General features: G+C 33.9%; 2 long non-coding RNA genes across 6 annotated transcripts in view; one reads left to right on the top strand and one right to left on the bottom strand.

Annotated features, from left to right (window-relative positions):
* LOC135204078 (uncharacterized) overlaps nucleotides 1-14375 on the top strand; it is a 105867-nt gene that overhangs the window by 75899 nt on the left and 15593 nt on the right. For 2 of the 3 annotated variants that reach the window (XR_010312088.1, XR_010312087.1), the window contains exons 4-5: nucleotides 662-843; nucleotides 1684-1888. This is a non-coding gene — a long non-coding RNA (uncharacterized LOC135204078). The remainder of the gene's footprint in view (nucleotides 1-661; nucleotides 844-1683; nucleotides 1889-14375) is intronic. The other variant, XR_010312089.1, reaches the window with a different exon arrangement.
* LOC135204079 (uncharacterized) overlaps nucleotides 9757-14375 on the bottom strand; it is a 67921-nt gene continuing 63302 nt past the window's right edge. Inside the window, exon 4 of one of the 3 annotated variants that reach the window (XR_010312094.1) lies at nucleotides 9757-10098. This is a non-coding gene — a long non-coding RNA (uncharacterized LOC135204079). Of the gene's footprint in view, nucleotides 10099-10886; nucleotides 12552-12615; nucleotide 14375 lie in introns of those variants that run through there. The other 2 variants (XR_010312091.1, XR_010312093.1) reach the window with 2 other exon arrangements.

Raw genomic sequence — 14375 nt, 5'->3', positions numbered from 1 at the left:
TTAATGGGAAATTACACAAGTTCTTGTTGCTGCATATTGTGCAGAACTTTCCTGTAAATTTCAGGATATGAATCCTTTTGAAAACCTTAAATTAATTGTTTTCAGCCATTATTTTTTGCATCGAGTTGTGTGGGTGGTATTAGCACAATACTTGTTGCTGCATGGAGTTTTTAGCTTGGGTTTTGGTGCTAATGTTCAGATTTATGGACAATAAATTGAGTAACAATATGTAGCAGCGGTAACTTATTCCATTATAAAGTAAATTTGAGAAATGTATCTGGTTTTAGGGAGGGGGGTTAGAAAGTTATACATTTGTTATTCATATTTAATTACTACATAACAGCACTTGAAGGGGAGAACCTTCATTGATATTATTTAATGGTGTAATAGAGAAAACTTGAATATTACGCAGATATGGGTGTCTTTAGCGTGCTAGGAGACAGAAAAGTTGTATGTAATCAATAAATGCATTCATTACCAAAATTTTTTTGTAATTTAGATAATAAGTATACTATTGCTGAAAAAATACTTCAGATTTTTTAGAGAATTTGGGCAAGTAATACTTTGTTAGGTGTAAAAACATGAGTTGTTTTATGGGGGTCAGTGAGTGTATATAACATTTCTAAATTTCTATGAGAGAATAATGCTCTGACTCTTTCAGATTAAACACTGTTGGATACTTGAAGGCGATAATGCAACCATTAGTTTGATGTTGGTTAGTACACATTAGGGAGCCATTACAGACTGTCTGCTGTGTGCCAAGTGGAAAGAGGGATCATTGGCTTCTCGAACAGGACTTACTATTTACCTTGATTTTCAAGTGTAAGGATGGTTAAGTTTCAGGTACTGAATCCAATTAGAAACCTTAATAATTGTTTTCAACTGTGCTTGTTTGCATTCAGTTAGTTGTGAGGGTGGTATTAGTGCAACAATTTTGCTTCATAGAGTTTTTCAGCTGTAGAGTTTGGTGTTTATGTTCAGGTTTATGAACTGAGTAACAATATTTAGCAGCGCCTCAGCGGTGTGGTTGGTATGGTATTAGCGTCCCACCTCGGTGGTCGCGGGTTCGATTCTCAGCCATTCCATTGAGGAGTGAGAGATGTGTATTTCTGGTGATAGAAGTTCACTCTCGACGTGGTTCGGAAGTCACGTAAAGACGTTGGTCCCGTTGCTGAATAACCACTGGTTCCATGCAATGTAAAAACACCATACAAACAAACAATATTTAGCAGTAATCTATTACATCCTAAAGTAAATTTGAGAAATATATGTACCTGGTTTTAGGAAGGAAGGAAGGGTTAAGAATATTATTCATATTATTCTAATGTGATTTTCACAGCTAATGACTACATAACTGAGCAATAGGAGTCATCCTTAGGCAATATTATTTAATGGTATACGTACCTAATTAAGAAAATTTTATTATTTTGAGGGAGTGGCTATATTTGTTTTCAATACATGTAATGCTGCTTTTTGTGTGCTAGGGGGTAGATGAATTGTATGTAATCAATAAATCTATTATTTACCAAGAATATAGATGTTACATTACTGGACAAATTTTTCAGGCTTTTGGAGGATTGGGGTAAATACTTTGTTAGGTGTAGGACATGAGTTCCATGGGTGTCAGCTAGTGTTTACTATCACTCCTGAATTCCTGAGAGAATAACTCTCTGACTCTTTCAGATTAAACTTTTCCCGGTGCTTGAAGGAAATACTAATACAGTATAACCACATGGTCAGTGATACTTGGTACACATTGAGGAGGAAAAATGTCTTCTGTGCATATCAAGTGGAAAGTGGCTTCACAAACAGGAATTATTATGCACCTTGATTTTCAAGCATTGGGAGGATTCCTAATTTTGAAAATAGTTCTTTAGAAGTGTTTATGGTAAGCTTGTGTATACCTTGTTGGTTAGTGAAGTATGTTCTGCAGGGTATCAATGTTTTCATTTCAGTTTCAGTAGTGATTAGGGTTGTGATGGTTTACAGTGGGGCCTTGTTATCCACGGGGGATAGGGCCCAGAACCCCTCGTGATAAGTAAATACCCGTGTTATCCTGATACCCCCCTCAAAAATTGCTTAAAACTGCCTACTTTAATAGTTAACCCACCCAAGACCACTATTCCAATGTTTATAACTGCCTACTTTAGTTCAAACACCAAATATGTTTTCAACTATCACCTAAAACTAAATTCAAGACAGTTTTAAAGTTATTGTACAAAATTAGCTTTAAAAAATAAATGTAGTATATGTACTACTGTACATATGTAGCCTACTAGCCTAGGGATTACAGCTAGAAGCCTACATACGCATGGTGGGCCTCTTTTTTTTTACAAGGAAAGAGAACTATCAAAATTATGTAAATCATATGGGTACTCACCAACAATCTATGTTGATAAAAGATGGCGACGATTTTGCAGTGCAATCCAGTCATATAATAACGATAATGCTACCAACAGTATGCAGCGAAACATCTCTTCCCTTCGTCACAACACGTTAATAGTATATTCCACGTAAAAACCTTCATCTGACCTTTAGGCGTCTTTCCCATAAGAGTAAAAGAATCAGGGCTTTTGGATGCCACATAATTAACTTGTTTATATGGGTACAATTTAAAGAACGCGCCGCACACCACATTTCACAACAACAACAAACCAACCTTGGACACACGTGAGTAGGCCAGTGTTGCCAACTGGGAATGGCAATTTTTTGCTAGATTTTGTTCCATAAAAGGCTAAAAAAAATCACATACCGTATATACTCGAATAACTTGCAATCTCCCATATCGTGCGACCCCCAAATTTCACCAATAAACAGTGGTTTTGTGTTTTGTCATTGTATCTCATGTATCATGCAAGTTCATAAGGTTGGTGGTTTTAGCCTGCTAATGGCCGAGTCATTCAGATGTGTGCTGATACTAGTCAAGTTACGTTAATTTTCTTATTAATCTCGAAGAATTGAATAGAAAATCTCAAGATTAAAAAAAAAATCCCAAGATAATAAATAATTGTAAAAATAACACGCCTTGAGTCCTTAATCATTCTCTCTCTCTCTCTCTCTCTCGCTCTCTCTCTCCTCTCTCTCTCTCTCTCTCTCCTCTCCTCCTCTCAGGAATAAATACGTACGTACTGTAATTTACTGATACCAACGGGTATCAGTAAATGTGTAGACATTGTGTGCATGTTTAAAAAAATGTGTAGTACACACACATTCCGAGTTTCGGTTTTTGGAATTTTTCAGATTTCGGAAATGTGAGGTCAGATGCATAATCAAACAAACACCACTACTGCAGCAAAATTTTTTTCCCTTTATGTTTTTCATTATTTGTTATTTATTAATTACAGTTTATTTAAATAAATATACTGTTAAATGAATGTGAGATAATTAAGATCACCTACACTAAAATAGTGGGACAATTAATACCATAATGTTCACTAATAGGTATTATTTTCAAAAACAAACATTCCGTAAAACACAAAAATATATGTACATAACAATCAAAATATAATGTGTTTTGCAGTTCAACTTGTGAATTTAACAATAAGTATGACTATATAATATCTTTCACCATACGATCTGAAGTTGAAGAGTCATAAATTCTGAGATGGTCCGGGAAAAGGATTTGTACTTTGTGATAACGTATCGCTACAACACCATGTGTATTTTCATACCACTATATTGATGACGCATCGCTACGACACACTGGTGTTTTTCATACCACTATACGTTAAAGTTTAAAAAACATGACATAGAATCGACTTTGCGACTTCGTTCACTTTGATATTTTTAACGATACAATAACTATCATTGTACTACTAAAACCAACTTCACATAAGTAATTTTTCGTAAGATATGTGTTGTTGCAAAAGCTAGCTTATACATAAAAGGCTTTTATAATTTAAGTCATCTAGATATACATATGCACCCAAAACTCATTGTGGGGAAATTTACTACTGTTTCCTCGGATATTGAAATACTTTAGCATCATTCAAACACTTTAATAATATAATGCATAAATTACTAGGCTATACATATTTACATCGATACAAATACTACATACAGTTATATACACATACTTTTATATACAAAGTTAACAGTTATATACACATACTTTTATATACAAAGTTAATCATATGAGTAGTGATCAGACGACAGCTGTGCACTGACTACGTACGTACTACTTGGAAGATAAAACAAACAAAAATTTGTTGTCGTTAGTCGCCGGGATAGATGAACATTTTCCAGAGATTAAAGAGCTGAATTTTGTTTTGAAGGTATGTCAACCGCATTATTATATTATTGTTTTTCACGAAGGAATAATTATATAAAGAAAATTATTGAGTAATTTTTGCCGTCAGCAGTCGAAAATCACGAACATGGTAACGTTCAACCTAGTGCCATCCATGCCATATGTCTATAAATAGAACAGAAGCAGAGGGCAGTCATTGGATACAGATCTCCCATGGCTACCAACCAACCAATCAGGTATTAGTTATACTACTCTGTAATTTTTTAGAATGAACGTTTACACACACGAAGCTAACGATGATGTATGTGTTTTGCATACAGTACGTAGTTTTAGTTTTTATTATTAGTTTAAGTATTTTACTGATTTCATGAAGAATAAATGATTCCTTCTCATTACTTTGAATGCAAAATGGCTTGAAGATTCTTTCCGCAAAAAGAAGAGAAAAAAAAATTTCCTTAGAAGATGATACCTATTTACTAACGCGGTTTGACATACCTTCAAAACAAAATTCAGCTCTTTAATCTCTGGAAAAATGTTAATCTATCCCGCGACTAACAACAACAAAATTTTTGTTTGTTTTATCTTCCAAGTAGTACGTACGTAGTCCAGTGCACAGCTGTCGTCTGATCACTACTCATATGATTAACTTTTGTAATATAAAAGTATGTGTATACTGTTAACTTTGTATATAAAAGTATGTGTATAAACTGTATGTAGTATTTGTATACGATGTAAATATGTATAGCCTAGTATTTATGCATTATATTATTAAAGTGTTTGAATGATGCTAAAGTATTTCAATATCCGAGGAAACAGTAGTAAATTTCCCCACAATGAGTTTGGGTACATATGTATATCTAAGATGACTTAAATTATAAAAGCCTTTTATGTATAAGCTAGCTTTGCAACAACACATATCTTACGACAAATTACTTATGTGAAGATGGTTTTAGTAGTCAAATCATAGTTATTGTATCGTTAAAAATATCAAAGTGAACGAAGTCGCAAAGTCGATTCTATGTCATGTTTTCCTAAACGCGTTGACTTAAAGGAGAATGTTATTTTGGTTGTTTTATCACTGCCACAAAACCCTAACAATGCAGTGTATGTATGATAATTCTAAACTATTATTCACTACCAAAATAACGATGATATTTTGTATTGAAAATTAATGTTACATATATTCCAAACATTATTACTACGTAGCTGAATAGTACTATAAATATTTCGAAAGATAATCTTGTTGTGAACGCTACCATAATTTTTTTGATTTTCATATACGTACTTACATTTTGTCAGCTGGCTGGCCTCGCATAGATAAAATTGATTTCACTGATATGGAATTACTCCACGAATAGCCTTTTTATTATGAAGATATGACGACTTAAAGGAGAACGTTATTTTGGTTGTTTTAATCACTGCACAAACCCATAACATGCAGTGTATGTATGATAATTCTAAAACTATTATTCACTACCAAAATAACGATGATATTTTGTATTGAAAATTAATGTTACGTATATTCCAAACATTATTACTACGTAGCATGAATAGTACTATAAAAATTCGAAAGATAATCTTGCTGTGAACGCTACCATAATTTGATTTTCATATACGTACGTACATTTTGTCAGCTGGCTGGCCTCGCTAGATCAAATTGATTTCACTGATATGGAATTACTCCACGAATAGCCTTTTATTATGAAGATATGACGATAATATATAAGGTAAAAATGCTTTTATGTATTTCGTTTACGCTTCGTCGCCAATAACAAACAGCAATACTTACGATAATCTATGACAAATAGCGTTTGTATGACTTCATTGTTCAGAGAAGTTATATACGAATACTGCCAAAATAATAATGAGTTCAAATTAATTTTTAGCCTTATGTTATTACTACTGTAATTACACTACCACTACTATTAAAATTTCTAAAAGTTTATCAACAAAAATGTCGCTTTGAACGCAACCGTATACATAAACCATTTTCGTACGTAAAGGTATATGCTTACATTTTGTGGCTGGCCACTCCGACGATAAGTTGAGTGCAATGATGTGGAATTATTCTTTGAATAGGGTATTTATTATGAAGATATGACTATAATACATATGGTAAGAATGGTTTTATTACCTTTTTATTGTCAGTTAATATCATAATGTGAATGTTTGTGTACGTTGGTGGTTATCGCACCTGCAACTCGCTTAGCCTACCATGAACGTCTTACATAAAAAACCTTGAATAGGCTATTTATTTCGAAGATAGGACAATAATATATTATGGTGAGAAATGGTTTTATTACCTTTATTGTCAGTTAATATCATTATATGAGTCTTTAAATGAATGTTGGTAGTTATCGGACCACGGCCGAGGGTTAGCCTACCGAAAAACATCGCATACGCAACACAACAAACCCGTGATGCAGCGATTCATACCAGTGATGTAACATGAGAAACGGTCCAAGAAAAAACCCGTGATTAACTGGATCCGTGAATAAGCGATGCCCCACTGTAGTTTCTTACTAAATTCTGTTTTATCACTTGTAGACATGTCAATGAGTTTCCCATATGAATTATTTAAAGATTGTAACCGACGTATTTAAAAATGGATCGTTATAATTTACGTGTTTTAACTTCCCAGTGATTTGTGTCAATATACTGGTCTTGAATTGAAAGTAATTGTAAAAGTATTAAACTTTATGCTTATTTTTAAGTTTTAAGTGGCAGAACTACGCAAAAGTCACATAATGTAACTTCAGTTATGGACAAACTTTTTTTTTTTAAATTTTAGGAAAAATCTTTTGAGTGAAAAGCCAATGTTTCTGACAAGCAAGCAAAATTAACAATACATGTACACTCGACAAGAAAACTGAAGATACAATTTTCATTAGCTTTCATTCATCCAATTTCCCATTTGTTTTTACTGAAAAGACATAATATCGCTAAATTTACTCTAGAATATGAAAATACACTGCAAATTATATCATATAAGTTAAAACTGCAAAACAAAACCGTTCAGATACTTAAAAACACGATATATGTCCGAAGTAATTGGAATTTCTCAGATGGATTCATTCATAGAGATCTGGTAGATAGAATGTGAATTTCTGATGTTAGTACTATGTATCACGACGACAATATTTACTCGGTTTGCTTCATGAACGGGGATATATTGCATGATCGTAAGTGGTGAATGCAATTATTTTAGTTTCTACAAACTTATGTTTGTATTCCAAAGCAATTAAAGTTTGCTGACGTCAATGGCACTCAATGTTCCGACGGCTAAGGTAGGTTGAACAAATCTAGTTGCATCCACAAGAGCGTTTTCTATGATGTGAGGAGGAGCCTTAGAACTTCGAGCAGGAAAGCGCAAGTCACTGGATACTGGCTAACGCAAGGCCAATATAGTATAGGTCAGTCGGCGAGAAACGGCCGAGACAAATTTCGTGGGCCACATCTACCCTAAGTTGTGGTTGTCGGCCACGTAATCTCTTCTCCGTCTGACCTCTACTGTATTGGGCTTGGGCTAACGTAACGGATTTCACACTTTGATTACTTTGACGTTGGCATGGATCGAATGCTAGTTGCTGTTTACAAAGCTACTGTCTTTAAACATAAATCTTAATCAAAGTTTAAGTAGCACGTCAGCTCAAAGATTTTCTGGCTATATTCTCCCATTACAAAGCAGTTCGTAGTAGCCTACAGCCCTACATGACTGCATTTCTTTACCACGAGGCTGAAAGATCTCCCACGATATAAAACTTTAATTGTCTGTGCAATACATATTGAGTTATTTTTGGTAATAAATATTTTTACTTAACACAGCTTTTTTCGTGAATGATTTGTGGATGAAACCTGATTTTCAAAAGTAAAGACTATATCAAGGAAGCAAGAATGACTGCACCTGTGGCTAAAATTTTCCACATCTTTTTACAATCTTTGAATGCTACGGCAACTGTCGAATGTAATCAAGATTAGGGTATGAATTTTTTTGAGAATTAACTTGAATATTATGATCCTTCAAATTTTATGTAGCGTATTGCAGCACGATCTTCGCAGTCATATCATATCATGCAGGACCATAATTCTCTCTCTCTCTCTCTCTCTCACTTCTAAAACATACTTTAAAACTATATATATTACCACCAAATCTCCCAAAGAAAATATAATGAAATTAAGTACGTAGTTACAAATAAGCCTAAGTTTTCACACGAGCAGATTTTGCTCCTCTCTCTCTCTCTACTTTAAAAACACATTTGAAAAAATATCACTCAATCTCTCAAAGTAAATATAATGAATTAATTATCTCTATAGATAGGCCTATGCTCTCTCTCTCTCTCTCTACTTTTGAAACATTTGAAAAAATATTATCACTTAACCTCTCAAAGTAAATATAATGAATTAAGTATCTCTATCGATAGGCCTATGCTTGCGCGCTCTCTCCCTATCATCATGTTTCATTCTTTACTGTATTGTTCCTCATGATTTTCACAAGTACTGCCCAAATTTTAAAACCTTTTCTCTCATTGTTTAAGATCCGTCTTTAATTACATATGAATTTTACGTCAGTTTAGTGTCAAACATTACTTATAAATAAGGTTTCACAGTAGGTTTTAAAAAAGGATGATCGATATTCTACCCTGAACTGACATTACCAAACCAACATTAACAAATAATATAAAACCTGTTTCTATATTCAGGTATAAATGATTATAGGACCTCAACAGAATCTTTATGGTGTAAAGTTGATGGAAATCTAGAAAGCAACAAACGCTATGATTTTGAAGTTCCGCCCCCTTTCAAGAGTTGCCAGGTGTGGCATTATTGAACAATAGCTATATGTCCGAAGATTTAAAAAACTGTATCCTAAGTTTCCTTGCAGAGTGTACATATTATAAAACTTGTATTGAAATAATTTTTTTATTGTAATGTCTGATAATTAGCCAGGAAAGCAATATCTGTTGTATATCTCTCCTAAACATCTACCCTGACAATTCCCCCCCCCCCTTTGTCTGGCAAGGGCACACTTAGTAAGGTGAAGGGGTCATACGGTCATAACATACTCTCATCCAGTGATGAGCTGGGTACCCAGACCTGTTTCTCGTGGCCGATTCTTTTGCTCTTATTTGCTGCCGAGGGTCTGAAGGGACCAGATAGTTCTTCACTTCCAGGAACCCTAGCAAGACAAATTGGAATGGTACTTTCATGAGATTATTATACTCATATGTGACCATGATTAATCTTATGGAAGCCTCTATGGTTCCACACCTAGCTTAGATCTTATTGATAGAGCTTATCCTCAGATGTGCTCCTGAAGGGAGATCATTAGTTAGGTTATTATGGTCCCAGCTTACCCATGGTATTTTGAGCCAAATAAGTTGTGTTTTTTCTGGGCCAAAGAGTTCCTTGTTTTCTAGTTGATCTAGCAAGCTCCTTCCCACGCCGCTGACATCCCACATAGATTTTATATTACCAGAGGACTCTTAACCCTGGACAGGTATTGCTATTTTGGTGCCCCTTTAAAGGTTTGTGGGGTCGAGCTCGACCCAAGTGCCCAGAAAAATTTGTGAAAATTCAAAAACTGCAGCTATGCTGCATATTTTAATTTCTAAAATCAATTTCACCATTGCCGAACACTACTGAGAAGATAAATCATACCCATCTACAAATTAAATATTTATTACAAATATATTTAAAAAATAAGTATATAAAAAAAATATTTTACAAAAATATTTACAAAAAATACAAAACATGTTATATACACACAAAAATTGAAGGAATCCTCCCTAAAACTATTATTTACAATATGTGATAGCCAGAAAAGGTGTCGGACCCATAGAGGTCAAAATCTGAAATGAGAAAAAAAGGGCGAGTTTTTTTGGCAAAAAAAAAAATTCACAAATTTATTTGGTACCTAAATGAAATAGGAAGTGGCTAATTTTTTTTTATAGAATAAACTTATATTATCCTAGAACAGAATTATGTTAGAAGATCTGCACTGAGATGTATACTGTTATATCTGTCTCAAAACAATAATTTACGAATATATTTACAAAAAATACAAAATATGCTATATACACACACAAATTGAGGGAATCCTTCCTAAAAATACTATTTATAATAAGTGACTGCCACAAAAGGTGTCGAACCTATAGAGGTCAAAATAAAAAAAGATAAAAAATAGGTTATGTTTTTTTGGCCAAAAAAATGTCAAAATTTCACGAATTAATTTGGTACCTAAATTAAATAGAAAAAGGCTAATTGTTTTATAGAATAAACTCATATCCTAGAATGGAATTATGTAAAAATATCTGCACTAAGATGTAATTTACTCTCATATCAGAAATGTTATTCTCTATCTCTACAGTACGTCATGATTTATTGACATAAGCTCATGTAATCTGTCACCAAAAAGCTCATGTAATCTGTCACCAGAAAAGACAGAGAAAGTTTATTCCTTATTTTTGTTTTGAATAGATTTAATTTGGAAAATATTCTTTCTGCGTCCGCATTAGATGTTGGTAAAAATAATATGCTGAAAATAAAGGTAGGCAAAAGCTTGAATCCCAATTCTTGATTTTCATCTCTTAATTTTGATATATAGATAAAGAGTTCTTCCAGACTAATGAGAGGCCTTTAGATTTTTCTGGAAACTCAATGTTGGGGAGATGTCTCCACTCATAATCCAGTTGTTCTATGTCATCAGAATATATCCTTGGTACCTCAGCAGCTAATGTTGACACTGTTGGTATAATCTCCAAAAGGTTATTATTTGTACAATTCTATACACTCAGTGCACTGCATGCTTTGAGTATTTTAGAATCTAACTGGAATCTTTCTTTTATTTGAATGCAAGCAGTGATCATGAATTGTCTACATCTCTTTGTCACATCGGCAATGAGTCCTTTATTTGGTGATTTGTGGCTCTTGTAATATATCAAGAACTTTGGCCCCTAAGAACACTTGCTTTAAAAGTTTAAAGTTTCTCTCATCATTTGGGTTGATTGAATTTATCTGGTCATCAGTCAGTTTGCTGGGTGAGTAATAAAATCTTAAAATGTCTTTATATAAAATCTTTGTTTTCTTGTACAGAAGATGAATGAATGGTAGGTTCACTTTTTTTTAAATAACTTGTTGAAATTGTTGAAATATGGAAGAATAAAATTTAAGAACTGAAAATATATGCAGTTTGAGGGATCTTGCAATGAGTCATATATGGTTTTGCAGGTTGATAGCCTTTCTTCCAAATGCTCATTGTTAAAATATAATGTTAAAGGTTGCCGTGCTCCAGTATTCGAGAGACAGCCGAGTGAAGAGAAAGCCATTGAGTCTGAGATGCATACAGAATCTTGTGTGGTTTTGTATGACAAGTCTTGAATTCCGACATTCTCTTCGCGCTGTGAGAACAAAAAAAATGTGTATATTGATCTTATTAGATCCTCACAGTGTCTTGGTAGGGTTTTTGCAGCATTTGAGGCACAGAGATGAATGGAATGGCAGGCACATTTTAAGATGGTAATTCCAGGCGCTGCTTCCTTCAGCCTACTTACCTAAGAATTATGGGGGCCCATGATGTTACTGGCATCATCTGCCCAAAACCTATGAGATTTTCTAAAGGAATATCATTTTCTGCTAGCAAGTTAGTTATTAAAGAGATTTTGGCCTGTTGATCCTATGTCACCATTGTCGTCAGATAAAGAATAAATGTTAATAAGGTCTAATAACTTTGTTTGGATGCATTCATTATGAAAGTATTTAACTACCACTGCACACAATTTTGATGTGCTAACATCTGTGGTTTCATCAATTATTATAGAAAATTTGGTTGTCCTCAGAGATTTAATCAAGTCTTGTTGTTATTTGGCCCACTTCTTTGATAACATAAGTCGCCTTTATTCTCTTTAAGGTTACAGACTGGGCAATCGGAGAGTCTGGAAAGATATTTCAATAAATCCACAAGATGATTAACATTATTCATGGTGATGTTATGCTCTGCTAAAAAAGCTGCCATCTTACTTCCGCTCTTGTAACCTTCTCCGTAAATCTTGACTCGTCATCTCGTGGAGCTTCCTCGCTTGCTGGTGCTGTTTGATTAACTCCTCTTCTTTCTTGATTCACTGAATGTATCCTAGATGATTTGTGCCTCTTGATTGATGTTATCTTGGCTCTCAGTGTTTTCTGGCATACTTCACAATATGCTTTTTCAATATTTCCTGTTACTTTCTTCAACCATCCTCTTTAATCTTCATTCACGAGCCAAGCATCACAAAATTTTAGTTTTGCAGCCATTGTAAGCTAGAATCTGAAAATGAAAGTCAGAAAATAGTAGTAATTGTGCAAGACATTAGGAAACTTAAATTGGGGCTTTCTAAGATGATTACCAGAAATAGCAGTTACATAAATAATTCCATCCAATTTTGAAATATTTTCTAAATGAACTGGAACATTTGGGAAAGTTATGCCTACTGTGCAAATCCCGAGGTCAGTTATCATTTATCACAATAATCAGCAAGTCTGGCTCCCAAATTTAGTGTTTTATTGTTCCATATGAAATAAACAATCAACATGCTTTGAAATCCCATCGTGGGAAATCATTCCATGCATGTTGTATCATATAAGAAATATATCCGGAACTAGATATTTTATAAACATTGTGAAATATACTGAAAGATGATAGCTCAAGCTTACAAAGTCTCTAAAATCGCTCCATGAAAAGAAATAAATGCTAAGGTTAATATATCATAGGGATTATTTTAAGCCTGCGTAGTTATGACACAAGGGGACCTAAAGCCCCACCCCCAGACAGATGCTTGACCCCCTCCCCTCCTCAGTCAAAATTCTCCTTGTAGCTAAGTATTAAGTTACCCCCTCCCCTCCTCAGTTAAAATTCTCCTTGTAGCTAAGTATTAAGTTTTAAAGTTAAAAATTAATTGAAAATCAAAGATTACAATTTTAAATAAAGGTATAATCATTTCTAAATTTATTATTTTTCTTCATATATCAGGGTATAAATACATTTGAGAATATATTTTACTAATTCCAGATTTTATATACTAATTTTATGTTAATTTCTTTGGGGCCCCCCTCCCCCATAATGTAGCTTGGCTCCTCCTGGATTCCTTACTGATGGAATGGTAGTTACGCCACTGGTAACTGGCTTTGAATAATTACATGCGGTTCATGTCAGTTATAATGTAGTCACCTGTCTTATCATCAAATTACAATTATAATTCCATGAATGGAAACAATATCAAATAACTTACAATTACTTTACAACCATGTAACTCATTAAATTCAATAACATTACAATTACAACAGTTACAGCTATTTCAATCCTGCTAGTTTTACAGATCTACCTTTTTTTTTTGGTTTGAATTACGTTATGGAAGACCCTGTGTTACCCTATGCTCGTTGCAACAGATGTGCAAGACGAGAAGCTGTGTGGCCTTTTAATCTTGAGGTACAATTTTATAGGACCACAATGGATATGTGCCCTCAAAATTAAAATTCTAGGCCAGAGAAAAATTCATTAGTACAATTAACTATAAGTAAAAATACAAGTTGAATCAAGATATGTATACTTATTATATGTAATTTTTATTACCATGAGATTACATGTAAAAAGATTCAAGAAGACTCTCTTCTTCCACTATTGGCAGCCACAACCTTGCCTAAACATATTACAGTGAAGTCTCTTGAACAACCATTTACAAATATATTTTGTAATAATAATACAGTACTAATAATTTTTAGCTTGATCTTACATATAAACACATGAGCGCTAAATATCAAAAAAGTATTTCAATTTATTTAAGAAGATAAATCAATCTCCTTGAAGAATGCCGAGTTTTTCTCGGCATGAACGCGGAGGCTGACCTCTTCTCGGCATTGAAAGCTGGGTTCTCCATCCGTAGAGTTTTTTCTCGGCAAATTGGGGGGGAAAATCTGCATTTCGGCAACGCTGGTCATAATAATCTCGAGGTCATTCCCCTTGCGTTGAACTCTCGGTCCACAAACTTGGCTTCTTGCCATAAAGAGTTATCAACAACCTCTAAATTATCATCCAAATCACTTTATAATTTCATTAGAAGTAAGTTGATGACATCCATCCCCAGAGAATACTGCC

This window comes from Macrobrachium nipponense, chromosome 44 (assembly GCF_015104395.2).
Source record: "Macrobrachium nipponense isolate FS-2020 chromosome 44, ASM1510439v2, whole genome shotgun sequence".
Classification (NCBI taxonomy): Eukaryota; Metazoa; Arthropoda; class Malacostraca; order Decapoda; family Palaemonidae; genus Macrobrachium; species Macrobrachium nipponense.
This window is presented reverse-complemented; position numbering and strand designations above follow the sequence as displayed.